The 27,284-nt window shown below is 42.3% G+C and overlaps 1 long non-coding RNA gene across 1 annotated transcript in view; it reads left to right on the top strand.

The window, feature by feature from the left end:
* The window catches only part of LOC140203930 (uncharacterized), a 46,506-nt gene extending 19,637 nt beyond the window's left edge, over positions 1-26,869 (top strand). The window contains exon 5 of the long non-coding RNA XR_011887451.1: positions 26,765-26,869. This is a non-coding gene — a long non-coding RNA (uncharacterized lncRNA). The remainder of the gene's footprint in view (positions 1-26,764) is intronic.
* Positions 26,870-27,284: the final 415 nt, after the last annotated feature.

The following is a 27,284-nucleotide window of genomic DNA, read 5'->3' on the forward strand; positions in this document are numbered from 1 at the left end:
CCACAGATTCACTGCTGTGAATTCTCCTTACCTCTGTTCTAAAAGGTCACCCCTCAATTTTGAGGCTGTGCCCTCTAGTTCTAGATACCCCCATCACAGGAAACATCCTGTCCATATCCATCCTATCTAGTCCTTTGAACATCCGGTAGGTTTCGATGAGATCCCCCCGCATTCTTCTAAATTCCAGTGGGTACAGGCCCAAATCTGCCAAACGCTCCTCACATGTTAACCCTTTCATTCCTGGACTCATTCTTGTGAACCTCCTTTGGACTCTCTCCAATGACAACACATCTTTTCTTAGATATGGACCCAAAACTGTTGACAATACTCCAAGTATGACTTGACTAGTGTCTTATAATGCCTCAGCATTATCTCCTTGCTTTTATATTCTATTCCCCTTGAAATAAATGCCATCATTTGCCTTCTTTACCACAGACTCAACCTGTAAATTAATCTTTTGGGAGTCTTGCATGTGGACTGCTATTTCCTCTGCACTTCTGATGTTTGAACCTTCTCCCCATTTAGATGATCGTCCGCATGATTGTTCCTTTTACCAAAATGCATTATCATACATTTCCCAACACTGTATTCCATCTGCCATTTTTTTGCCTAATCTTTCAATTTGTCTAAGTCCTGCTGCAATTGCATTGTTTCCTCAGTATACCTACCCCTCCTCCCACCTTCATATCACCTGCAAACTTTACCACAAAGCCATCATTTCCCCATTATCTAAATCATTGACAAACAATGTGAAAAGTAGCAGTCCCAATACTGACCCCTGAGGAATACCACTAGTCACTGGCAGCCAACTGGAAAAGGCCTCCTTTATTCCCACTCGCTGCCTCCTGCTTGTCAGCCATTCATCTTTCCTGTAACACCATAGGATTTTATCTTGTTAAGTGCGAGTAAATGTTGGAAATTTCAGCAGTCAGGAAGCAAGTATGAGGATCAAGAATTTTTTGAAGGCAAGCTGGAGAAAGAAGGGAACAGAATAAAGGAAGAATCAAGATTTGATCCTTCCCCAGGAAAACCTGAGTGAGAAGAAAAGGAATGAGGTGTAAATAGAAAAGATTAAGAGATTTGATTGAAAAATTGAGGCTACGTCCACACTACACTGGAAATTTTGAAAACGCCAGTTTCGAGTAAGAATGACAGGTGTACACACTAAGCATTTTTCAAAATATCTCTGTCCATACTAACACGGATATTTGGGCGAATCTCCTCTACTGGGCACACGCAGGACACACAGAAAACAAGCGAAGAGGAAACGGTATACTTTCAGTGCGCGTTTGTCCAGTTACAGAGTAGAAAAACTTAAAAGGAATTGCTCTTGGCTCTCATGCAGCAGGACTTAAAACTAAAAACACAAATACCGGAGCGTATGGAGGCAACCGACTGGGAGTTCACGGACAGTATGACCCGGCTGACGACGAACATTGAAAAACTGACTAACTCTATTGCATTAATAAAGCACCTTGTTAAATGTATAAAACATGTCTACATCAGTGTTATCTTGTATTTCCATACAATGTTACATTAGGCTGTTACACATCTATTGTCAGAGAAGTACTTGCATAAATAGGTAAACCACCTTCATACAAGCAAGGACAGAAAACAGGGCAAAGTGAGTATACTTATTTATTCAGTAAGCTATGGGTCAAAGTATTTGGTGAGTACATTTCTAACTCTTCTGGCTTCAGTCTTGTTGCTGTCTGTTCTGAAATTGTTAGGTTCTGCGAAGCGCAGAATGAAATATCACTGTGATGATTGTACGCTGTAGTGTCAATTGTTTGGCGACAATAAATAATAATAATAATAAGAAAACAATGAAATGCTGGACTGTTGCCATTTGTTCTGGCACGTCATGACAGCGGTTTTAAAAAGCTCCGGTTACCCTGTACACATTGCAACGGATGTTAGGCGTTTTCAGAATTATTCACTCTGGAGACCGTTTCTGAAAATCTCTATTTTCAGGGGCTGAAAACAGCGTTTCAGTGTGGACGGAAGGTCAAAACGAAGAGAAAAAACTTCGTTTTCAAAATTATCCGGTGTAGTGTGGATGTAGCCTTAGAGTTGAACAAGATGTTGCTTGCTGAATATTCCAATTTATCATCTCTTCTCTGAGCTGTAAATTTTATTTCCATTAGTTTTCAAAACATCCTGTATATTTGTTTTCTCCACTATTTATGTAGAGTAGCTGCTGTTTGTATCATTTACAAAATGTACTGCAATTGTTAGGCAAATCTGCAACCTCTACCTCCAACTAAGGCAAGGGCAGCAAAAGTTCAGGAGTACTGCCACCTACAGATTTCTCTCCAAGTTATGCACTATCTTGAAGTATTTTGCCAGCACTTTCACCAAGGGGACTACAAGAAGGCGGCTCCATGTTCTCAAGGGCAGCAAGAGATAGACGATAAATGCAAGATTTGCCAGGCATGCTCAAAATGAACAAAAGGAAATGTTTTAAAACAACCTTGACAATTAGCAAACTTCTAATTCTTATATGGAGCTATCAATGTTCGAGTTTCCTTAGGACCTGAAGACAATATTCTGGTAAAAATAAAGACAAGGGTGTCTTATTGTCACATAGGCCAAAGTGAAACCAATATAGCCCAGACAAATTGCTGTGAAATGCTGTGGATGTACAATTTGAAGCATCAGCAGAGAATGCTGATGTAATTAACATGTCAGGCAGCACCTTTGTTGAGAGAGTTATTGTTTGAAGTCATTGGCCTGAAACATGGGGCAGAAATCAGTTTATACTTTGCCAGCAATTTAGAAGAGAACTGTCATAGAGACCAGTGTATTTCTGACTCCTTCCTGAAGTAAAACTTGCACTTTCAAGAATGTGAATGGCTACTTAGGCCTAGAGGACAATTCTGTTGACAGTGGTCTTGAGATAGTGGGAGTCCAGATTAATTTCTACCTTTAAAAACTTGGCACTGTTAAAGTAGGATCTCCCTCTGTAAATTGAGCACAGGTGGGGATTCAGGATGTGTCTGTTTGGTTGTAGATCACAGACCTTACCCATTGAGCTATGCAGGACCATAACTTAATTATTGTAGAAAATAAGCATTTTCTTAAATTCCTTTGAGAAAATCGATGCGTTACATCGAAATGTGACTTCCATCATTTCCTTTTATTGCTTTATTTGCTTGTTAGCAAACTAATTAGTACAACGTGCTTTCAGTTATTTATTTACCCTTTGTGAAAATATTAGCTCTGAAATAGAATTTTCTTCAGTAAGTATTTCAAAATTTATCTTGATCATCTGAAACCGTTATCGTACAGTATTAGGAAAATACCACGTTCTCTCCACATTGAGCTTTCTTTCAAAGCCACTGGAAAGCTGACTATGATTACGGTCACCAAGGAATAAGGAGTAGATTATGTGGCCTCTACTATGTTGTTACATTTTCCTTTTTTTTTACCTTCAGAGATTTACCAGGGAAAATCCATTCAATTCAAGAATTTCCAGTATGGTATCATAGTATCAAAATTGAATGGAAACTCAACAAAAATGTCAACATTTTAGCCATTAATTAGATCAGTACATCATCATCTGTATCCTGTGAACATTTAACTATTCTGAATTGAATGGCTGTTTGCCAAAGTAGTGGAAGTTTGAACAATCCAAATATTGAAAGTAAAACATTGAACATTAAATAAATATTATGTAAAGGACATTAGGTAGAAAAAATACTGGAATTACTCAGCAGGCCTGCAGTTTTGCTGAGAGAGAAACAGGATTGATGCAATCTTCCATCATTATCACGGAAAAATATTTTTCCAGAAAAAGGAAGGGCTCATTTTGTCTGACTTGCTCACAGAATTTTATTTTTCATTTGAGTTTTCCAGCAGTTGTATTTTTTTTAAAATTTGGGGTTGTTCTACTTATTGCTCCAGTAATAAAATAGGGCTGAAAGGGATGATAAATCAGCCATAATTGAATAGCGAAGCAGACTCGATGGGCTGAATGGCCTAATTTTGCTCCTGTGTCTTGCAATATGAACATATTGTTTCCAATTTATACAATGTTTGACTTCACAAACTAGAGGATTTGTGAATGATCGTCAATCATTACAGGAGAGTCAATGGACTCAAGTAATGTATTAATAGATCAGAGAAAGGTTAACAAGGTAGTAATATTCAAACAAAGTTTCACAGGTAACAACTATTTCATTAATCTCCAATTAAATGTATCTTTATGGAGCAGCTTTTAGGATTTCTTTTAATAAGAGGGTCCTGACTCTCCAACCCTGTTGATTTCCTTTGGAACTGACATCCAAAGTGAAGAATTTTGTGTAAATAAATGTTAATAAGTTCTGATTCCAAGGATATCAGTTAAACTTTAAACTTCAGGGGCTTGCATGAAAAGTTGAACATTATTTTCTCTCCTTTAACCAGTTTCTTAACAATTGGTATTTATTAGAGCATAATTTCAGGGTGACGTGTGTATTTAGAACATAGAATATAGAAATCTACAGCACACTATAGGCCCCTCAGCCCACAATGTTGTGCTGACCATGTAAACTTCTCCAGAAACAGCCTAGAATTTCCCTACTGCATAGCTCTCTATTTTTCTAAGCTCCATGTGTCTATCTAAGAGTCTCTTAAAAGACCCTATTGTATCTGCCTCTACCACTGTCGCTGACAGTGCATTCCACGCACCCACCACTCTCTGTGTAAAAAACTTACCTCTGACATTCCCCTGTACCTACTTTCAAGCACCTTAAACCTATGCCCCTTGTGCTGGCCAATTCAGTCCTGGGGAAAAAACCTCTGACTATCCACACAGTCAATACCTCTCAGCATCTTATACACCTCTGTCAGGTCACCTCTCGTCCTCCATTGCTCCAAGGAGAAATGGCCAAGTTCACTCAACCTATTCTCAGAAGGCATGCTCTCCAATCCAGGCAACATCCTTGTAAATCTCCTCTGCACTCTCTCTATAGTATCCATATCCTTCCTGTAGTGAGGTGACCAGAACTGAACACAGTACTCCAAGTGGGGTCTAACTAAGGTCTCATATAGCTTTAACATTACCTCACGGCTCTTGAACTCAATCTCACAGTTATGAAGGCCAACCCACCATATGCCTTCTTAGCAACATTGTCAACCTGCGGAACAGCTTTGAGAGCTCCTATGGACACGGACCCCAAGATCTGGCTGATCCTCCACACTGCCAAGAGTCTTACCATTAATATTATATTCTTGTCTTCAAATTTGTCCTACCAAAATGAACCACTTCACACTTATCTGGGTTGAACTCCATCTGCCAGTTCTCAACCCAGTTCTGCATCCTATTGATGTCCCACTGTTATCTCTGACAACCCTTCACACTATCCACAACACCCCCAACCTTTGTGTCATCAGCAAACTTAGTAACCCACCCTTCTACTTCCTCATCCAGGTCATTTATAAAAATCACAAAGAGGATGGGTCCCAGAACAGATCCCTGAGGCACACAACTGGTCACTGACCTCCATGCAGAATATGACCCATCTCCAACCACTCTTTGCCTTCTGTGGGCAAGCCAATTCTGGATCTACAAAGCAAGGTCCCCTTGGATCCCATGCCTCCTTTCTCAAACGGCCTGGCATGGAGTACCTTATCAAATGCCTTGCTGAAATCCATATACACTACATCTACTGCTCTACCTTCATCAATTTGTTTAGTCACATTCTCAAAAAATTCAATCAGGCTCGTAAGGTATGACCTGCCTTTGACAAAGCCATGCTGACTATTCCTAATCATGTTATGCCTCTCCAAATGTTGATAAATCCTGCCTCTCAGGAACTTCTCCATCAACTTACCAATCACTGAAGTAAGACTCACTGGTCTATAATTTCCTGGGCTATCTCTATTCCCTTTCTTGAATAAGGGAACAACATCTGAGACATCCTCCAGAATGTCGCCCGTCCACATTGATGATGCAAAGATCATTGCCAGAGGCTCAGCAATCTCCTCCCTCACCTCCCACAGTAGCCTGCGATGTATCTCGTCCGGTCCTCATGACTTATCCAACTTGATGCTTTCCAAAAGCTATAGCACATCCTCTTTCTTAATGTCTATATGCTCAAGCTTTTCAGTCCACTGTAAGCCTTTCCTACAATCGTCAAGGTCCTTTTCTGTAGTGAATACTGAAGCAAGGTATTCATTAAGTACCTCCGCTATCTTCTCCGGTTCCATACACACTTTTCCACTGTCATACTTGATTGGTCCTATTCTCTTACATCTTATCCTCTTGCTTTTCACATACCTGTAGAATGCCTTCGGGTTTTCCTTAATCCTGCCCGCGAAGGCCTTCTCATGGTCCCTTCTGGCTCTCCTAATTTCATTTTTATGCTCCTTCCTGCTAGCTTTATAATTTTCTAGATCTCTATCATCACCTAGTTTTTTGAACCTTTTGTAAGCTTAGCTTTTCTTCTTGATTAGGTTTTCAACAGCCTTTGTACACCACAGTTCCTGTATCCTACCATCCTTTCCCTGTCCTATTGGAACGTCACGCAAATATCCCCTGAACACATTTCTGCCGTACATTTCCCTGAGAACATCTGTTCTCAATTTATACTTCCAAGTTCCTGCCTGATAGCTTCATATTTCCCCTTACTCCAATTAAACACTTTCCTAACTTGTCTGTTCCTATTCCTCTCCAGTGCTATGGTAAAGGAGATAGAATTATGATCACTATCTCCAAAATGCTCTCCCACTGAGAGACTTGACACCTGCTAGTCCTGACGAAGGGTTTCGGCCTGAAATGTCGACTGTACCTCTTCCTAGAGATGCTGCCTGGCCTGCTGTGTTCACCAGCAACTTTGATGTGTGTTGCTTGAATTTCCAGCATCTGCAGAATTCCTGTTGTTTACCAGACCAAGTTCATTTCCCAATGCTTGATCAAGTACAGCCTCTCCTCTTGTAGGCTTATCTACATACTGTGTCAGGAAACCTTCCTGAATATACCTGGCAAGCTTCACCCCATCTAAACCCCATGCTTTCTGAAGATGCCAATGGATATTAGGGAAATTAAAATCTCCCACCAGAACGACCCTGTTATAATTACACCTTTCCAGAATCTGTCTCCCTATCTGCTCCTCGACGTCCCTGTTACTATTGGGAGGTCTATAAAAAACACCCAGTAAAGTTATTGACCCCTTCCTGTTCCGAACTTCCACCCACAGAGACTCAGTAGACAATCCCTCCATGACTTCCTCCTTTTCTATAGCCGTGACTCTATCTCTGATCTGCAGTGCCATGCCCCTACCTTTTTTGCCTCCCTCCCTGACCTTTCTGAAACATCTAAAGGCTGGCACTCCTAAGTAACCATTCCTGCCCTTGAGCCATCCAGGTCTCTGTAATGGCCACAACATTGTAGCTCCAAGTACTGATCCACGCTCTAAGCTTGTCCGCTTTGTTCATGATGCTTCTTGCATTAAAATAGACACATCTCAAACCATCAGTCTGAGCGCATCCCTTCTCTACCACCTGCCTATTCTCCCTGTTACACTGCCTGCAAGCTTTCTCTATTTGTGAGTCAACCACCCCTTCCTCCGTCTCTTCAGTTTGGTTCCCACCCCCCAGCAATCCTAGTTTAAACTCTCCCAGTAGCTTTTGCAAACTTCCCTGCCAGGATATTGGTCACCCTCAGATTCAAGTGCAACCTGTCCTTTTTGTACAAGTCACATCTGCCCCAAAAGAGGTCCCAATGATCCAGAAATCTGAATCCCTGCCCCCTGCTCCAATCCATCAGCTACGCATTTATCCTCCACCTCACTTTATTCCTATACTCACTGTTGCATGGCACAAGCAGTAATTCTGAGTTTACAGCCCTTGTGATCCTACTTCTCAAAACTTAACATGAGTAATATGAATAAGAATTCAACAAGATATCCTAAAGCTTGGGATTTCTGTTCCTTCTAATTTACAATGGTGCCTGAGTTACTTAAGCATAATGATAGTGTTAAATGATAGAGTTTTTATTAAACTTGAAGAATTGAAAATGGCATCCCAGAAATTATGTAAAATTATAGGTAAACATAAAGTGAATAGAGAGGCTGAGGGGCAGAATCTTTACAGCTATATATCAGACCTGGTGTCAGAAAGAAAGTTTTTTTTTAGTCCTGGTTTGTCTTGTGTTTCTGTGATATCATTCTGGAGGAACAAATTGTATCATTTCTTAATGCATGCATTACTAAATGACAATAAAAGAGGACTGCGTGTCCTCATAATCTAATCTAAAATCTAAAAAAAATGACCAGTATACATTTGGGCTGAAAGACCTGTTTCTGTGCTGTATGTCCATGACTCTCTGACTCTGAAAAGTACTTGGTCTGAAAGAGCATCAGAAATACAAGAAAGAGTATGCCATTCAGCCCCATCCGCCTGTTCTGCCACTCAATGAGATCATGGCTGATCTTTTACTTCAGCTGTACTTTCCTATATTATTTGAATCGCTTAATATTTAAATAGCTATTGATCTCTGTTGTAAATGTAATCATTACTTGGATAGTTAATCTTTGTCATTAATGACCCAAACAGGCTACATATTACAGTCAAAGATTAACTTCCCTTGGACAAAAAAAAAAATTCTCGCTTTGTCCTTTTTTGTCAACCCCTTACCTGCAAGGTGAGTATTCTGGTCCTTGATACCTCAGTGATTGGAAACATTATCTACACAGCTACACTTTAAAACACCATGAAATGATGTACATTTCAGTGAGATCATCTGTTTTTCTGCTCAGTTCTAGAGAATATCAGCCCAACCCAATCCTCTACCTCATGCAACAGACCTACCATCCTAGGCGAATCTTTGCTGGATTCCCTCAATCAATAACTCATTTATAAGTAATAGCCTCTATGAGCACTATTAATTTTCTGTCTCTCACCACTTAAATTATTCTATGTTTCCGTTTCCTTCTCCCCCTGCCAAATGCCCTTTTGTTTAGTGGATGAATCTAATGCAGGTCAGCAAGTAATAATTTGCCAAAACAGTAGAAAATGTGCTGTGCTATAGTTGGGCCAATTGTCATTACAGTTCTGGACGTTGGTTCAAAGGTTCAAAGGTACAGTTTAATGTCAAGAGAAATGCATACAATATACATCCTGAAATGCTTTTTCTTAGCAACCATCCACGAAAACAGAGGAGTGCCCCGAGAATGAACGACAGTTAAATGTTAGAACCCCAAAGTCCCCCCACCCCAGCTCCTCTCCCTCCCGCGCATAAGCGGCAGCAAGCAACAATCCCCTCCCCCCACCGGTAAAAATAATGCGCACCCGCTACCAGCACTCAAGCGTGAGCCAAGCAATAGCAAAGATACAGACTTGCTGTTACCCCTACGACTACATTGTTCACCTGATAATTCAACATGCTGCAGGCTCTCTCTCTCTCCTCATAAGGGAGAAAGGGGTGACTCCATTTTCCAGTGAGCAGGGAGACATAACAAACTATTTGCTGGCTTATAATGTTAAAAGTCAGTTACATTGCTTTTTTCGAGCTCTGTGCCTGAAGATCGCAAAGATCTCGGGTTCCCAGGCACACTGCAGATGTTCCAACTCCCGCAATGACACATGGGTCTCCTGTAGCGACACCGACTCTTGATCCGCTCGTCTCCAGTTCCTCAAGATCCCAGGCTTCTGAATCTGTACTGAAATCTTAGGCCAAGCCTTTGGCATGCTGATTAGCGGCCGATTGTGAAACCACAAGATTGGGTCCCATTCCAGCAAAGAACCGTAGTCAGTGTGTAACTCCAGGTCAGGGTCTTCAAAAGAACCCTGAAAGGGAGAAATAGAGATATTAAAGATGGAAATATAACTGTTTTTGAAGATACAAACAAAGGAGTTGCCGTTGGGTGCCATAAGCAATTAGGGAATGATAAGGAATGCAACAGAAAACCACAGGCTTGATGCCTAGTGTTAGATTTCTGAATCAGGAGAAATAATTAGAAAGCTGTCACTTGAGAATGATCCTATGGAAGTGAACAAAATGCTAAATAGAATATTACACAGAGTACTATACTAATTTGATCAGCAGATTATGATTTTACTAGATAATAAAATCATTTTGTATAAATTAACCCTTTTGTTATGAGCAAACTTTGTACTGCTGGCAAAGACCATCTTTGTACCCCTTCTTCTCCAACGCCTCATCCCACCCCACTCCACCAATATTCACAGTCATTTCCATAGTAAGATTGATAAGACTTTTCCATTGTTACCACAACAATGGCTAACAGGATGAATGACATGGTCTGATTTATTTGACTAATTTTTTTCTTTCTCCTAGAACGTGTTTCCTGTTTGGCATATTGTAAAGGAACTGAAATTTGGGCTGAGGTACGTAAGGGGAATCCTTAGTAATATTTCCAAAAATTCACCATCTAAGTGTAAAACCCCAGCACAGATTTGAAGTAGTTATCCCCAGCTCAATTCCTGTCAGGAATTTTCACTTACTCACTTCTCTTTTAGAGAGAAAAAAATTAACAATTGGTTAGCAGAACTGGCATGGGTTTGAGAAATAAGGTATTCAGGGTATTTAGTACAATAAGTGAGAAGCTGTTATATTAACTGTATTTAGTGGCTTAGATAAAAAGATACACTGCGAATAATTTAAAATTTTCATAATGACAAAAATGAAGACATAGTTAATAAAGATATCAAAGGAACCTGCAATCTGATAACATGCAAAAAGAGTGGAATTTCATTTTGATTAAATGTAACAGGATACATTTTGATTGAATAAGCACCAATTTTACTTTAAGGAGACAATTCCCTTTTTCATGAGTCTTTCATGAGAAGTTTGATCGAATAATGTAGCATTTTTTTTGGAATCAAAAAGTGTAATACAGAATTCAGATTTTTGTAAAAGAATGCAATTTTTAAAGAAAGACAATTTTCAGTTTTATGTATACTTAACAGAAAGGTGTAGTTGAAACGTCGACTGCACCTCTTCCTAGAGATACTGCCTGGCCTGCTGTGTTCACCAGCAACTTTGATGTGTGTTGCTTGTAGTTTTTAAATGTCAGGTTTCACTATAACAGCAAAATATTACAGCTCATTCATTGTAACAAAATAGAGGGTAACTGGTGATTTGAATGATTTAATATCCAACTAGACTTTAATGACATTAAACTGCAGATGTGGTGTAAGTGTTGTCATGATTATCTGGTTCAACTAGCAGGCCAGCACAGCTCATGACAGTACCTCCCTTCTCGATGGCCCAGGAGTCGTGGGGAACTTGAGACAAGGCTGGTAAAGTTGAAATAGACCTGATGCTTTTAGGGCAGTGCTCATAAATTCAAAACAGACCTGATGCTCTCTAGACAGAATTGGTAAATTTGAAACAGACCTGATGCTCTTGAGACAGGGCTAGAAAACTTGGGAACATTACAGATAACTCAGAAACATAGAACAAAATGCGGAAACATAGCATCAAACTCAGAAACATGGAAGGCCATGGGAGACTCAGGAAACCTTAACGACCTTGAACATAGACTAGAGAAGCTCGGAACATGGACTGAAGAAACTCAGAACGTAACCTCAGGCCAAGCACTGAGAAACAAAGGTACCCTTGCCTCCAGCTGACCGATGTCCAAGCCGCTATTGATCATCCAGTTATGGCGCGGGGTCCTTCTGTCACAGAATGCACTGACGGGAGACTGGACCCACGTGTGGAGGAGAGAAAAACTCCCACGTTGAGACAGAAACAAAAATTAATACATTGGAATTCCAATTAATCATCGGTGGCCTGACCAAGCGACACTGTGAGCCGAATCATTCTGCAAACACACACACAAGGACCTCATAATAATAAGTAATTGGAAGTCTGCTTTAAGCAATCACAGTAGGCTGAAAACCTATGCCAGTCAAAGTAAAAGTCAAGATTAAACAGAAAGCACAAGGGCTTAACAACTCTGGATAAGATAACTATTAAAAAACACAGATGCAAGGCCGGCACTATTATCCTCTCTAAATCTGCAAGTACATTAGATAACAGACATATTGTAAGTTTCCTTTGATCTTATCACTTCATTATATTCATCTTTTCCTTATTTTTCATTATGATGACTGAACTTATGATCTAAAATACTTGATCCTAATCTCTGACAAGCATGTAATGGATCTCAATTTCATGATGTTGTGAAGTTTCCAAGTTTTCAAGACTCTTTTAGTGCAGTACTTCTACCCATAATAGTCCTGTGTTTTTGTTATGTGTATTCTTTTTCATTGCAAAGGATGCACCAGTTCTGACATACTGTAGACCTGCATGGAATTTCTTTTCACCCATATGATAGCAGTTATTTTCCTGTGCTTTTAACTGCAGAGCCTTTGCAATGAAACACAACATAAGCTGGTGAATTGTAAGCGAGGCAATGTGTGATTGAAATGGATTGGATGTTATTTAACTTAACTCAGTCAGCTATGGAGATATAAATTAGATCAGCATTGCCTGATGATTGAATGGAGAGTATAAGAATTGGGTAGTGTAGCATGGAAGGAGGCCATTTGAGCCACAAGTCTATAATGGTTCTATAAGAATAAATCCAGTGAGTCCCAGTTATTTTGCTCTCCTACTATAGCCCTGAAAATTCTTTTGTGTGTTATACATTTGTCCACTTTTTTTTTGTAATTTATTTTTTATCGAAGTTCATCATCAAACAAAACTTTCCATAAGATGTATTTCAGATACTGTACATATATATCATATAGTCATATTTGTCACAAATCTCCACATAATATTTATCTGAGGTATACACTTATAGAAAGGAGAGGAAAGAAAGAAAGAACAATCAAAAGAAAAGATCTATGTACAAAGTAGGGAGTGATCTTTTTCTACAACATATTCATTGACTTGTGAGAATAAAATCAGGCCTATGAGGTGTTATGTAGTTAAACCATTTTTCCCAGTATGAATCAAATTGTTCCAACTTATGATTAACAGATGTCGCTATCTTCCCCATTTTGTAAATGTCCATTGTAATTTCCATCCATACATTTAAAGTTGGGCTCTCCTGTGATAACTATTTCCTGGTAAGAGTCTTTTTACCAGCCACCAGCAGTATATTCATTAAATATTTTATCTCTTTTCAACCATTCTTGAGGTACGTACCCAAAATATATGGTCTTACTTTCTAAGGGTGTTTCACATTTAAAGATGTCTTGTGTATCCCACTCCAATAGTCTTTGATAACGGGGCATTCCCAGAAAATATGATAATGGTTTGCATTTTGATTTCCACAATTTCTCCAGCAAACAGGGAGGTTGCTATCATGCAACACACATCAAAGTTGCTGGTGAACGCAGCAGGCCAGGCAGCATCTCTAGGAAGAGGTACACTCGACGTTTCAGGCCGAGACCCTTTATCAGGACTAACTGAAGGAAGAGTTAGGAAGAGATTTGAGAGTGGGAGGGGGAGGGGGAGATCCAAAATGATAGGAGAAGACAGGAGGGGGAGGGATGGAGCAAAGAGCTGGACAGGTGATTGGCAAAGGGGATATGAGAGGATCATGGGACAGGAAGTCCTGGGAGAAAGATGAGGGGGGGAACCTAGAGGATGGGCAAGGGGTATAGTCAGAGGGACAGAGGGAGAAAAAGGAGTGAGAGAAAGAATGTGTGTATAAAAATAAATAACGGATGGGGTACAAAGGGGAGGTGGGGCATTAGCGGAAGTTAGAGAAGTCAATGTTCATGCCATCAGGTTGGAGGCTACCCAGACGGAATATAAGGTGTTGTTCCTCCAACCTGAGTGTGGCTTCATCTTTACAGTAGAGGAGGCCGTGGATAGACATGTCAGAATGGGAATGGGATGTGGAATTAAAATGTGTGGCCACTGGGAGATCCTGCTTTCTCTGGCAGACAGAGCGTAGGTGTTCAGCAAAGCGGTCTCCCAGCCTGCGTCGGGTCTCGCCAATATATAGAAGGCCACATTGGGAGCACCGGATGCAGTATATCACCCCAGCCGACTCACAGGTGAAGTGTCGCCTCACCTGGAAGGACTGTCTGGGGCCCTGAATGGTGGTAAGGGAGGAAGTGTAAGGGCATGTGTAGCACTTGTTCCGCTTACACGGATAAGTGCCAGGAGAGAGATCAGTGGGGAGGGATGGGGGGGACGAATGGACAAGGGAGTTGCGTAGGGAGCGATCTCTGCGGAAAGCGGGGGGAGGGGGAGGGAAAGATGTGCTTAGTGGTGCGATCCCGTTGGAGGTGGCGGAAGTTACGGAGAATAATGTGTTGGACCCGGAGGCTGGTGGAGTGGTAGGTGAGGACCAGGGGAACCCTATTCCTAGTGGGGTGGCGGGAGGATGGAGTGAGAGCAGACGTGCGTGAAATGGGGGAGATGCGTTTGAGAGCAGAGTTGATAGTGGAGGAAGGGAAGCCCCTTTCTTTAAAAAAGGAGGACATCTCCCTTGTCCTGGAATGAAAAGCCTCATCCTGAGAGCAGATGCGGCGGAGGTGGAGGAATTGCGAGAAGGGGATGGCAATTTTGCAAAAGACAGGGTGAGAAGAGGAATAGTCCAGATAGCTGTGAGAGTCAGTAGGCTTATAGTAGACATCAGTGGATAAGCTGTCTCCAGAGACAGAGACAGAAAGATCTAGAAAGGGGAGGGAGGTGTCGGAAATGGACCAGATAAACTTGAGGGCAGGGTGAAAGTTGGAGGCAAAGTTAATAAGCTTGCCAGAGAAAGGATCTCCCAGTGGCCACACATTTTAATTCCACATCCCATTCCCATTCTGACATGTCTATCCACAGCCTCCTCTACTGTAAAGATGAAGCTACACTCAGGTTGGAGGAGCAGCACCTTATATTCCTTCTGGGTAGCCTCCAACCTGATGGCATGAACATTGACTTCTCTAACTTCCACTAATGTCCCACCTCCTCCTTGTACCCCATCCGTTATTTATTTTTATACACACATTCTTTCTCTCACTCTCCTTTTTCTCCCTCTGTCCCTCTGACTATACCCCTTGCCCATCATCTGGGTTCCCCCCCCCCCCCCCATTTTTCTCCCCGGACCTCCTGTCCCACGATCCTCTCATACCCCTTTGCCAATCACCTGTCCAGCTCTTGGCTCCATCCCTCCCCCTCCTGTCTTCTCCTATCATTTTGGATCTCCCCCTCCCCCTCCCACTTTCAAATCTCTTACTAACTTCCTTCAGTTAGTCGTGACGAAGGGTCTCGGCCTGAAACGTTGACTGTACCTCTTCCTAGAGATGCTGCCTGGCCTGCTGCGTTCACCAGCAACTTTGATGTGTGTTGCTTGAATTTCCAGCATCTGCAGAATTCCTGTTGGTTAGGTTGCTATCATAATGGGATTTCCGAGAGGGTGTAATAAAATACCTTATCAAGTTTTTCCATCCGAACTCCCTCCATTTCTGTGAACTGGTACACTTCCATTGATACCTCCATATTATTGTCCATTCGTCCTTAGATATTACTATCCCTCTTTCCTTCTCCCATTTTGTTTTAATGTATGAAGTCAAATGTGTTTTCAGATTTGACAAACCCTTATACATGCTTGAAATTATTCTACTACCGTTGTCTGAATTATATGCTTTTCTAAATAGCTCTCTCAAACATGTACTTGCCTTGGTTACATTTTTTACCGTCCTAGTAACATACTGTCGCATCTGTAAATATCAATAAAAGTTTTGTTTTTCTAGTAAGTGTTTCGTTTTGAGCATTTCAAAACTGAACAGTGTTCCTTCTTTCATTATATTGCAAATAGCTGTTATTCCTTTAATTGTCCAGTCCTTAAATCTAAGGAAAATTCGGCGGAAAATCCGAGTCATATGCACACCATTTAAGAATTGCAATGCCTTGTCCACTTTTTTAAATACTATAATTGAATCGCCGTGACGCTGCCTCACTTTAGTTCTGCTGTTTAGAATCGCTTCCAAGTCTGCTCCAACTGCCAAACATTGGCTCAATTCCCTGCTCTTGGGCTCTGACCTTGCTGCCTCGATTCAGCCTCTACACACCACATAGCAACCGTCCTGCGCCCCTGAGACTTCAATTCACACCACAAAAATGCTAGGTCGTACAGGTGGTTCAAAAGCTCAGCTCTGAAAGGGAAGTTACAAGCTATTGATTGTAGTGATTGTTTTCAAGAAAGAGAGTGATTAATATGTTCCTAGTTCTTATCACACTATCCACACAGCCAGCAACATTTTTCTCTTTCTACTCTTCCTGGTTCTAAAAGATCATGATGAAAGTCTTCATGATTCTGAAAGATCTTCTTTCAAATTCTTCCTTTCCATCTATTTGAGAATAACCCAGGACCTTGGAGTAGATTAGGTCAGCGCAACAGCACAACATCATGGGGCCGAAGAGCCTATACAGAGCTGCACTGTTGTATCTTCTGTTTTTCATGGTCTACATATCCAGCCCAAGTCTCTCAGAATAATTTTGTCCATTCTCTTTTGCATTCTCTCCATAACCTTCAAAGTTTTCCAAAAGCTTGGTTGAAACAAGGCTATATAAAATTCCGTCATTACAATGTTCTTGTAATCTCTGCTTCCATTTATAAACCCTGACCTGTGTACTTTTTCCACCCACTTTCTGAACCTGCCTTGCCACTTTAAAGTGATCTATACACATAATCCTCAAAGCTCTCTGTATTTGCACTCCTTTTAGAATTATTCACTCTAATTTATATTGCTTTTTCTCATTTTTACTTCTGAAATATAATACTTTGGACTTCAATGTATTATGATCAATGTGCCACCTATCTGTTCATTTAGTCATCCTGACTATATCTCCTTGAAGTCTATTGTTATCATCCTCACCTACCCTATTTCTCCGAGTTCTGTGTCATCTGCATTTGTCGAAATGGTGCTCTGAGCATCCAAGTTGAAATCATTCATATGTATTAAGAAAAGTAGTGCATCCAGATTGGTTTGTTATTGTCACATGTACCAAGATACAGCGAAAATCTAATCTTGCATTCTGTTTACATAGATCAAATCATTACACAGTGCATTGAGCCAGGGTAAAGTAAAATAGTAAAAAAGCAGTATAAAGTGTAAAAGCTACAGAAACAGTGCAGAGCAAGTGTAAGATTATAAAGAGGTAGATTGTGAGGCCAAGAGTCTATCTGAGAATATAAGCTCCATTCAAGAACCTGACAGTGGGATAGATGCTGTTCTTGAGCCTAGTGGTACATACATCTTCTTTGTGGATTGTCACCTTGTCGTGGTAGAGAAGCTTGTGCGTTCCTGTGATCTTGAGAGCAATGCCGTCTGGAGCTATGCTCCTGGTAGGGTCACCCATGGTGGTAAGGTCGGGGGTGAGGTCTCTGACAAAGAACAATCCAACCAAGACCTTAACAGTGGAACAGGCGGACGGTTACTTTGAACTCAACGGCTGTGAAGGCGGTTGAAGGCTGCAGCAAATCCATCAGCTCCAATCATCGTGGTTTCCATGCCATTGGAATCAGTTGGTTGATTTGCGAAGTATCGTGTGCTTCTTGGAGTGCAACATCAAGTACACATTAAACAAATACATGCACAGGCGTCTTCACTCTGTGGGCCACTTCCTCAGAACGGAGACCATCATCCTCGACCTCGAGGGATAGCCACGACAACGACATACTTCAGGTGTTTGTATCTTCTGTCCAATGAGAGAGAGGAGGAGAGAGAACGTCCAGGTTGAGTTTGGTCTTTGATTATGCTGGATGCTTTACTGAGGCAATGAGATGTACTTCATCCGGAAAGCTATCTGCTGAAATTACACCTCACAGTTCTGTAAGGGGTTGCTTTAAGAACAACCATTTGGCCATCTGCCTTAACACAGAGGGCAGTGAATTTCGGGATTTCTCTGCCCTGAGTTGGTGAAGACCAGATCATTATGTATATTTGAAATGGAAAAGATAAGTATTTGCAATAGATATAGGAGTTGAGGATTATGGAGAACTAGAACAGAAGAGAGTACCTGGCCAAGTACTGAAGACCTGTTCTAATCAACTGGCTGGGGTATTCACAGATATCTTCAACCTCTGGCTCTGGTAATGTGTGGTACCCATCTCCTTCAAGTAGGCTTTAATCGTACCGGTGCCCAAGAAGAGCGTGGTAGCCTGTCTCAATGACTGTTGCCCAGTGGCACTTACATATATTTAATGATGTTCCTGTTTCTCTGATGGTTACAATTCTTAGTCACTAATTATTTTCTTAAAAGGTCTATAAAGACTTTCTGAATTAAGTATACTTGGTGTATTTTCATATGCATAATGCGCACATTATGCACTAGCTAATACGGGTTTCCCCTGCTATCCGAAGGTAGAGCAGAGCGTTCCTATGAAATGGTTCGTAAGCCGGAATGTTGTAAAGTGAATAAGCAATTACCATTTATTAATATGGGAAAAATTTTTGAGCATTCCAAAAATAAACTACAAAATCATGCCAAATAACACATAAAACCTAAAATAACAGTAACATATAGTAAAATCAGGAATGATATGATAAATATACAGCCTATATAAAATAGAAATAATGTATGTACAGTGTAGTTTCACTTACCAGAATCGGAAAGACACAGTTTCCTCGAAACGCCATTTCTCAGAGACTGTTAACCTATCGAGAGCATCTCCAATGTTGGCGATTGCCAATTTTACACTGTATTCTTTCTAGATCTCCCGCAAGGACGCTTTGGAGTTGCCCTCTCTGTCAATGGTACTTACAATAAAATGCTTCACATTTTGCGTGTAGTAAGCCTTAATTGTGGCTATTCGGCCTTGGATGCACGGCTGCAGCAACGATGCCGTATTCGGCAGCAAGAGCGCAACACGAATGTTACTGCCATATTCAGTAATGCCAGGTGGATGAGCAGCACAATTACCCACAATCACAAGACACCTATTATCGAGGTTATTTTCTCTACAGTATTTTTCAACAAAAGGACTAACGTATCCACTCGTACTGAGTAAAAAACACTTTAGTGTATTCCAACCACTTGGATTGTGAACGAAACACAACAGGAAGTGTTTTCTTATCAACGCCTTTAAGTGCCCTTGGATTTTCTGAATGGTGCGCTAGTAGAGGCTTAAGGACAGTATCACCAGTGATGTTAATAATAGGCATTTGGGTAAACCTGCCCTTCAATGCCTTGTGTCCCTTAGCCTGCTTTTCTTCTATCGAAATAAATGTCTTGCTTGACAATTTTTTCCAATAAATTGCAGCTTCGTCACAGTTAAACACTTGCTTATACGAATAACCACCTTCTGTAATTATTTTCTTCAGTTCTGCTGGGAACTTTTTGGCAGCTTCATTATCAGCTGAAGCACTCTCTCCGGTAAACGTTAAACTATGAAGCTGCCTTCGCCTCAGAAACCAATCAATCCACCCATGACTACCTTTAAATTCCACCTTTGCAACACTTTCATCACCATCGTCCAGTGCTTTCTGTTTCAGCTTATTAAAAAAACTGACTGATCTCTCCTTAAGTATAAGAAAACTTAACTGAACACCACACTTTGTTGAGTCAGGAGTGCAGGGAAGCGTTTTGAAAGTTGAACAATCTAGTTCTGCAGACAGTTTACTTTCTCAACTTCATTGCTGCTATATCACTGATTCAGAAAGAAATTTCTGCAGGCACAGTCTGTATCTAATTGGGCTCTGAAATCAAATTACTTTGTAATACACTTGCTGTGTTGAACAGTCATGTTCCATAGAATTTGGCATCTTTTCCCCATTTGTTTCATGCCAAATATATGATGTCTGCTTCTCCACACAGAAGAAATGAAACTGAAGGACAAATTATCTAGATGAGCAACTTAGTGTGGATTCGTAAACAATCTTTGTTACTGCAACTTTTAAAAAATAGATTATTAGCATGAAAGAAAGATGATTGATTGGAGCTATGATATACAGTGGATTGGCAATAATCAAATTGAATGGTTGAGTAGGCTCAAGAAACACCACTAGTTCTTTGGTCCACTGCTTTTAGAACCATAACAGTGCATTTATGTGAGAGTACCATAATACCTCATCTCATTATGACAGGGAAATAGATCAGCCACGATTAAATGGTGGAGCAGACTTGATGGGCTAAACGGCCTAATTGTGCTCCTATGTCGATTGGTCTTGTGGTTATAACCTAGTAGGTCTTATGATTATAACCTAGTAGGTTGATTATTTTCACTGGTCTGATGAACTGTCATAGATTTCTGGTCATTTGTTCTAGGAGCATGCTGATTCTTGTAATGTGTCACTAGACTTCCATTTCAATGCTTACTCCCAGCTGATTGGAGAGAACCAGACATGGCCTCTGAACAAGACAGATTCTGCCCATCCTGGTTTTCCTTAACAGGGAGTGAATCTGTGACCCCAGGCTAACTGACTGTCAAGACTGCAGTTTAAATTGAATGGTATTTATAAATACAGTATTCAAAAGCTATCAGACATTATTTATATATAAATACAGTTAAATATGATTTAAGCTATAAAGGCATAAACTAAAATCTTAGAAACATGCACACAATTGAAAATCAATTAAACAAAATAAAAAGGAAATTTACTTGAAGTGCTGTTGTCTTCAGGGCCATATCTTTCCATTAAAATCAATGAATTCAGCAGACTTCTGCCGCAAGTACAGATTGTACAGCCAAAATGCCAGGAGATATGAGGATATCTAAACTTTCCCGTTGGACATCATGACAAATCAGTGTCAGCTGTGGTGACTTGAGAGTTACACTCAGATGAAACTGGAATTCAGAACTCTCGATGCATGGGAGGTGTGAAGCCCCAGCTTTTATCCTTCATCACTGGCTAGTAAATCCATGCTAACATACTTTAACTTTTCAGTGAGTAAGGAAGACATTTTATGTGTGCCTTAAAGAAGACACAGAATCAACTGCAAGGAAAGTATTCAAGATTTTATACTCATATCCTATATTCAGTTTGAATTTCTAAACTATGATTCATTCAAAAACAGGAAGTTTATAATTTTCAAGCCTTCATGCTCAGAATTTGTAACCTTTTTTCTCAGTTTGAAAAACAAGTAGTTTTTCCCCTACTGTTCGGATTTGACTAATTTTTAAAATTTTCTACTTTATACTTATAATGCCCTGGTTCATATCTTTACTGTTATGCTGTAGGTATTCCATTTAGCAGCTCTTTGAGAGTAGTCTGTTCTGCTGTCAGCCTGTTTGGGTTACTGTTGAAGATAAGGGACGATGTGGAATGTGTGCCAGCCAATTAGCGGGAGGTTTTCTTGGTGAAGGACAATAAGGTGGGGCTTGGGGTTTTTGTTCGAGGAGAGATAAAAAGAAAAGATACTGGAGAAAACCGGTCGTAGCATATGATCTGGTTGGAACCAGTTTGTTCGAGGTGGATTGCGAGCAACATTCGGTAGGTGGTGTGTGCACTCATATTGACCGAGGGCCCAGAGCATGAGTGACAGAGAAGTTCCAGATGAGCTCCAACTTGTGCACATTTGACTGTTCAATTAGAATGGGCCCTTTTTGTTATTCTTTACTAATCCTTCAGTTAAGCTTCATAAATATAATTCCTTTAATTGTATGCAGTGTACTGTGTGTTATTCCATGGCATTAATTTGTAACAGGGTAGCCAGTGACGTAGCATACACACAAACCGGGGTTTGGGGTGGGATCAAGGGCGCCTCACTCTCACGAGTTTGGCGGGGCCGGAGGTTGTCTTCCCCAGACTTACGCAGCTGAGGAAACCAAGGTGGTTTCATTGTGGGGAATCGTCTGGGATCGATTTCATTGGATGCTGTGTGATTGCCCTGAGCGTTGATCCAGTAGGTTGTGTGTTTATGTCTGTGTTAAACTATTGTTCGGTTAAATGAGTATGATACGTGGTTATGGATGTTGCAAGGGGTGGAGTGGAGGTTTGATAAAATGGTGGACAAAGACTTTGTTTTAGTTCAGGCTAGCACTGACATAATGGCAATAGAACTGCCTGGTACTGTTGGGGTCCGGGGAGAGTGGGGGCTGTGGGTCGTCCACATTTCCCGGGAGGAGAGGAGTGAAGGCGAGTGTGCCGAATTGGAAGCTGAATTTCCTGTAGCAGGGGGAGGAGACTTTAAAGACAAGTCGCTCTCGTTTCTGTGGAGCAAAGGGAAGGATTGGTCTGATGTAGAAGGTCTGATGAGTCCTCTAGCGAGAGCTGAGCATTCTGAGTTGATAGCTCTTACTTCCCTGGTGAATAAATGGCAAAATTCCCAGGTTCAAAGTCCCAGCTATCGCAGCCTCAGCCTGTTCTCAGGAACAAACCCACCCCTAAATGGGAAGAGGAGTACGAGACTTGGGCAGAGCAGACCCCTCAGTTGCTGGATGAGTGGCAGTGCCCTGATGATGAAAACAGACAGCGATTGGTTGAAAGTATGAAGGGGCCGTCTGTTGACGTAGTGAGAACCGTAAAGACACAGAACCCCTTTGCTACCTCTATGGCCTACATGCAAGCGCTAGGAAAGGTGTTTGGCATGATGGGAAGCCCATTGGAGCTTATGACGGGGTTTCAGAACATGTTTCAGGAAAAGGGGCAGAAGCTTTCTGCCTACTTTTTGGCTAGGGAGGCAGCTAAATGGCTTGTAGTGGAGAAGGGCCATTCAAATGGTTGAGGTGAATCAGTTAAGAATGGACCAAGTGGTGAAAGGTGCCCATTCGCCGGACCTGATCACTTGGGGTCTCCAAATGTCCCGTAAGATGCACCCCCTCCCTTGTTTGTCGAGCTGATCAGGGAAGTAAGAGAGGAGGAGAATGCGATGGAGGCACGGGAAGCCTCCGTCCGCAGGGTACAGTCCTTGGTAGTGGTCCCCTTGGCTGAGGTGATCACTGATAACCCACCCCATGGAGTGGTGAAGGAGTTCGTGGCAGAGTTTAGGACTGAGATGTTCCGGTTGTTATCAGCGGGTGCGGCCCCCCCCCGCACGATAGAGCTGATAGGGAGGCGGATCCCCTAAGGGGACGGACTACACAGAGGGCTGCTAATGAGACCAGGATCCCGCGAAAAGGGGAGTGGCCGGTATTGTCTGTTATAACTCTGGTGAAGAGGATCACTTCAGGCGGGAGTGTGAATGACGGGAAACCCGTTGGAGAGTGAGCCCCCGGGTACCTAAGCGGAGTGACCCAGTGAGGGAACATCATGGCTTCTCAGGGGGATCACGTTCCCAGCAATATATCAAAGAACACCTGAAAGCAAGACACCCTATTCCTGAAGGCTCAGTGGGGCCAAGCTCCAGTTGTATCGCTACGGATCGAGGGTATTTATGCCAGAGCCATACTTGACACCAGCTCTCAGGTTACTCTGCTGTACCGTTTGTTTTACAACCAGTATTTGACACATTTACCATTGACGTCACTCAGTGCACTAGAGATCTGGGGTCTTAGTACGGATGACTATCCGTACGATGGTTACTTGTCATTGAAGCTGGAGTTTTCAGAGGCAGATGTGGGAGTAGCTGAGGTCCCTGATACATTACTGCTGGTTTGTCCGGACCCGATCGAGAGGGACGAAGCTTCAATTCTCCTGGGGATGAATACTCCTAATGTGAGGAGGCTAGTGGGAGCCTGCAAAGAGAAAGTTGGAGAGAGCTTTCTGAAGGCATTGTCCATTCACCCTGTGTTCCAAGCTACTTTTGAGGAAGTGCGTGGCTGCACTGGGCTGGATGATGAGCATAAACGAGGGACTGTGTGGTTCACCCAGTCAAAACCAATCGTGTTACAGCCTGGGGAAGCAGTGAGAGTGATGGGGAACCCAAATTTCCCAGAATGCCTGAGGCCGAGGCCCTCTTGGTGGATGCTCCGGAAGACCATGAAGAGGAGTCAGGCTTACCTTCAAGGGTACTGGTGAGGCCCGAACTGCAGTAGCCCTTAGTTGTACAGGTGAATAGAATGACAGTGAGTGTCAGGAACACTTCGGAGCGGGAGGTCACTCCCAGGCAGGGGATGCCAATGACACACTTCTTCCTGGTGACAGTAATGTCCAGTGTCCCTCTGAGACAAGTTGGGAAGAAATTCTGTCTGAAAAGAAGGATGACTGCCGAGTCATTCAACTTTGGGGACTCCCTGGTACATGGAGGTTGGAAGAAGAAAGAGAAAGTGATAGAGAAAATGTTGAAGCTGAAAGATGTCTTCTACTGATGAGTTGGTGTGGGTTGTTCCAAGGGCACTCGCCACACCCTCTGGGTGACAGAGGGCACTCCGTCCAGAGAAAGGTTGCGGCGACTGACATCTGCAGAGGTGGAGGACGTTTGGCAGCATCTGTGGAAACTGAAGGAAACTGGGATTATCACTGAGTCCAGAAGCCCTTACACCTCTCCAATAGTAGTGGTCAGGAAGAAGAATGGGAAGGTATGGATGTGTGTCCCCCTGACCAGTATGCAGTCCTGAGAGTTGAGGAGGTGCTGGCCTGTCTGAATGGTGTGACGTGGTTCAGTGTGCTGGACTTGAGTGTGTATTATGAGTGAGGCTGATAAAGAGAAGACTTATCTGAAGAATGTGGCTGATATGAGAAGGGAGCTGAAAAAGGCTTATGAATTAGCTGAGGTCTTGGCTACCAAGCAAAATTAAGGAAATAAGAGGAGGTATGATCAAAAGGTCAGTTTCTCCCAACTCATGCCTGGAGACCGAATCCTTGTGAAGAACTTGGGGCTACCTGGCAAGCATAAATTGGCTGACTGCTGGACGGCTACACCCTATATAGTGGAGAGTCAGATGCCAAATGTACCAATTTTCCGGGTGAAAGCAGAAAATGGGGATGGGCCTGTCAAGATTCTCCATTGGAACCATATTCTACCTCTGGGACAAGAGGTGCATGTTGACCCAGGGTCTGACCTGGGCCCTACACTTAGTAAGAGGACTTTGCGGCAACATGGTGAGACTGAAGGACCAGAAGCAGGAACGATTAAACTGGCGCCTGCCCCTGAATGGGATATGGACTTGGAGGATGGGGAAATAGGGGTGTGGTATATGCTGCCTTCTGCCAACTCCCCAATAATTGAGGAAGAGATTCCCAACCTTTCTCACGCTGAGGCAGATGAAATGGGGGATTAGCAGTGCTCAGGCAGGTTTGCAGCTGGACCATGAAGGGGGCTGGGCTCTAAAGTAACTTATGAGGCTGAGTTCAGCCAAGTGGCAGAGAGATCTGAGTTGCAGGAAGGAACGAGTGATAGACTGGGGAAACGCCTCACCATACAGACCAGAAGTATCCCAAGGAATGTCTGAAACTGAAGATGTAAATGATGGGATAAGGAGGTCTCAAAGAGTCAGGAGTCCCCCAGATAGACTGGCCTATGTAGCACTGGGGAAACATCCCCCTAGTGAGATATGTCACTACAGGTCGACCTTCACTAATCCGACTACCTGTAATCCGGTTCCTTCGATAGTCTTTCTGTAATTCGGCATTTTCACTAATCCGGCACTCCTCAGGTCCCAATGGTGCCGGATTAGTGAAGGTCGACCTGTACCATCTACAAATGGATTGGAGGTTCTGACATCACAAAATTCCTTTGAAAACAGTGTTATTAATGATGGGATGACAAATTATTTCAAAGTCATAAGGACATGACTATTTGTGGTGGGGGCGGGGAGAGTGTAATGCCCTGGTTCACATCTTTACTGTTATGCTGTAGGTACTTCATTTAGCAGCTCTATAAGAGCTGCTGTTCTGCTGTCCTGCTGTCAGCCTGTTTGGGTTACTGTTGAAGATAAAGGGATGATGTGGAACATGTGCCATCTAATTAGCGAGAGGTTTTCTTGGTGAAGGACAATAAGGTTGGGCTTGGGGCTTTTGTTCAAGGGGAGATGAAGGGAGAAGTCGCTGGAGAGAACCGGTCGTAGCATATGATCTGGTGGGAGACCTGTTTGTTTGAGGTGGATTGTGAGCAACATTCGGTAGGTGGTATGTGCTTTCACGTTGACCGAGGGCCCAGAGCATGAGTTACAGAGAAGTTCCAGATGAGCTCCAACTTCTGCACATTTGACTGTTTAATTAGAATGGGCCCTTTTTGTTATTCTTTACTAACCCTTCAGTTAAGCTTCATAAATATAATTCCTTTAATTGAATGCAGTGTACTGTGTGTTATTCCATGGCATTAATTTGTAACAGGGTAGCCAGTGACGTAGCATACACACAAACCGGGGTTTGGGGTGGGATCAAGGGCGCCTCAATCTCACGAGTTTGGCGGGGCCGGAGGTTGTCTTCCCCAGACTTACGCAGCTGAGGAAACCAAGGTGGTTTCATACAGTAATGTTCCAGATGCAGGAACTGATGACACAGTGGCCAAGATTGCAGATGATACCAAGATACAGTATATGGAGGAACAGGTAGTGAGGTAGACACAGGGAGTCTGCAGAAGAAATTGGATAAGTTGAGACAGTGGGAAAAGAGGTGGCAGATGAAATACAGTTTAGGCAAGTTTGGGGTTTGTGCACTTTGATAGGAAAAATAAAGTTGTAGACTATTCCATAAATGGGGAGAAAATTCAGAAGTCAAAAGCACAAAAGGGTCTTGGGCATCTTTGTTCAGGATTTCTCTCAAGGTTAACGTACAGGTTGAGTCAATAGTAAAGAAGGAACATGCAATATTAACATTAATTTCAAAAGGACTGGAATATAAAAGCAAGAAAGTTGAGGCTTTATAAGACATTGCTCAGAATGCATTTGGAATATTGTGAGCAATTTTGGGCTCCTATCTAAGGAAAAGTATTCAGTCCCAAACCTTTGTTCAGGGATATGAGTATTACGAGCAGGGATTATGATCAATTTAACTGAGAATTTTTATTTGTGAATCACATGCTCCTTTTTCACAGAAGAGCCCAAAAACATGGACAATTGTAAAGCATGAAAAACTAAAAATTCAACAATTGAAATTTCAGCAGTTCAAAAGTATCCCCCTTTGCTCAGTACTTAGTTGAACCACCTCTTGAAGCTATTGCAGCCAAAGGTCTTTATGTTGTGACAAGAATACACGATGTAGCTGGCCTGGGCTGGCACCAGTGGAATCAGCAGTTGGTCTGCCACCTGTCTTCAGGAGAGAGAGAGATAAGGAAAACAATGGAGCAGCATCTGGAGATGTTAATGAAGGAAGGAGAGCTGTCAAGATCGGCTCCCCCTTTGAACCCTGAACTGTTTGTAGTGATGGACAGGCGATACCCCAGCAGGGGGATAAAAAAGGGACAGGTTCGCTAAGGCAGGACACACATGACACCCGAGGTAACAAGACCCTGGAAGCGGTGCATCTCTCACAAGTCGGTGGGAAGTACCGGGCCATAGACGCACAGGATGGAAAGGCACAATCGGCGGGAACCTGGTGTATGTCCACCCTTGCCT

Source organism: Mobula birostris, chromosome 1 (genome assembly GCF_030028105.1).
Source record: "Mobula birostris isolate sMobBir1 chromosome 1, sMobBir1.hap1, whole genome shotgun sequence".
Lineage (NCBI taxonomy): Eukaryota > Metazoa > Chordata > Chondrichthyes > Myliobatiformes > Myliobatidae > Mobula > Mobula birostris.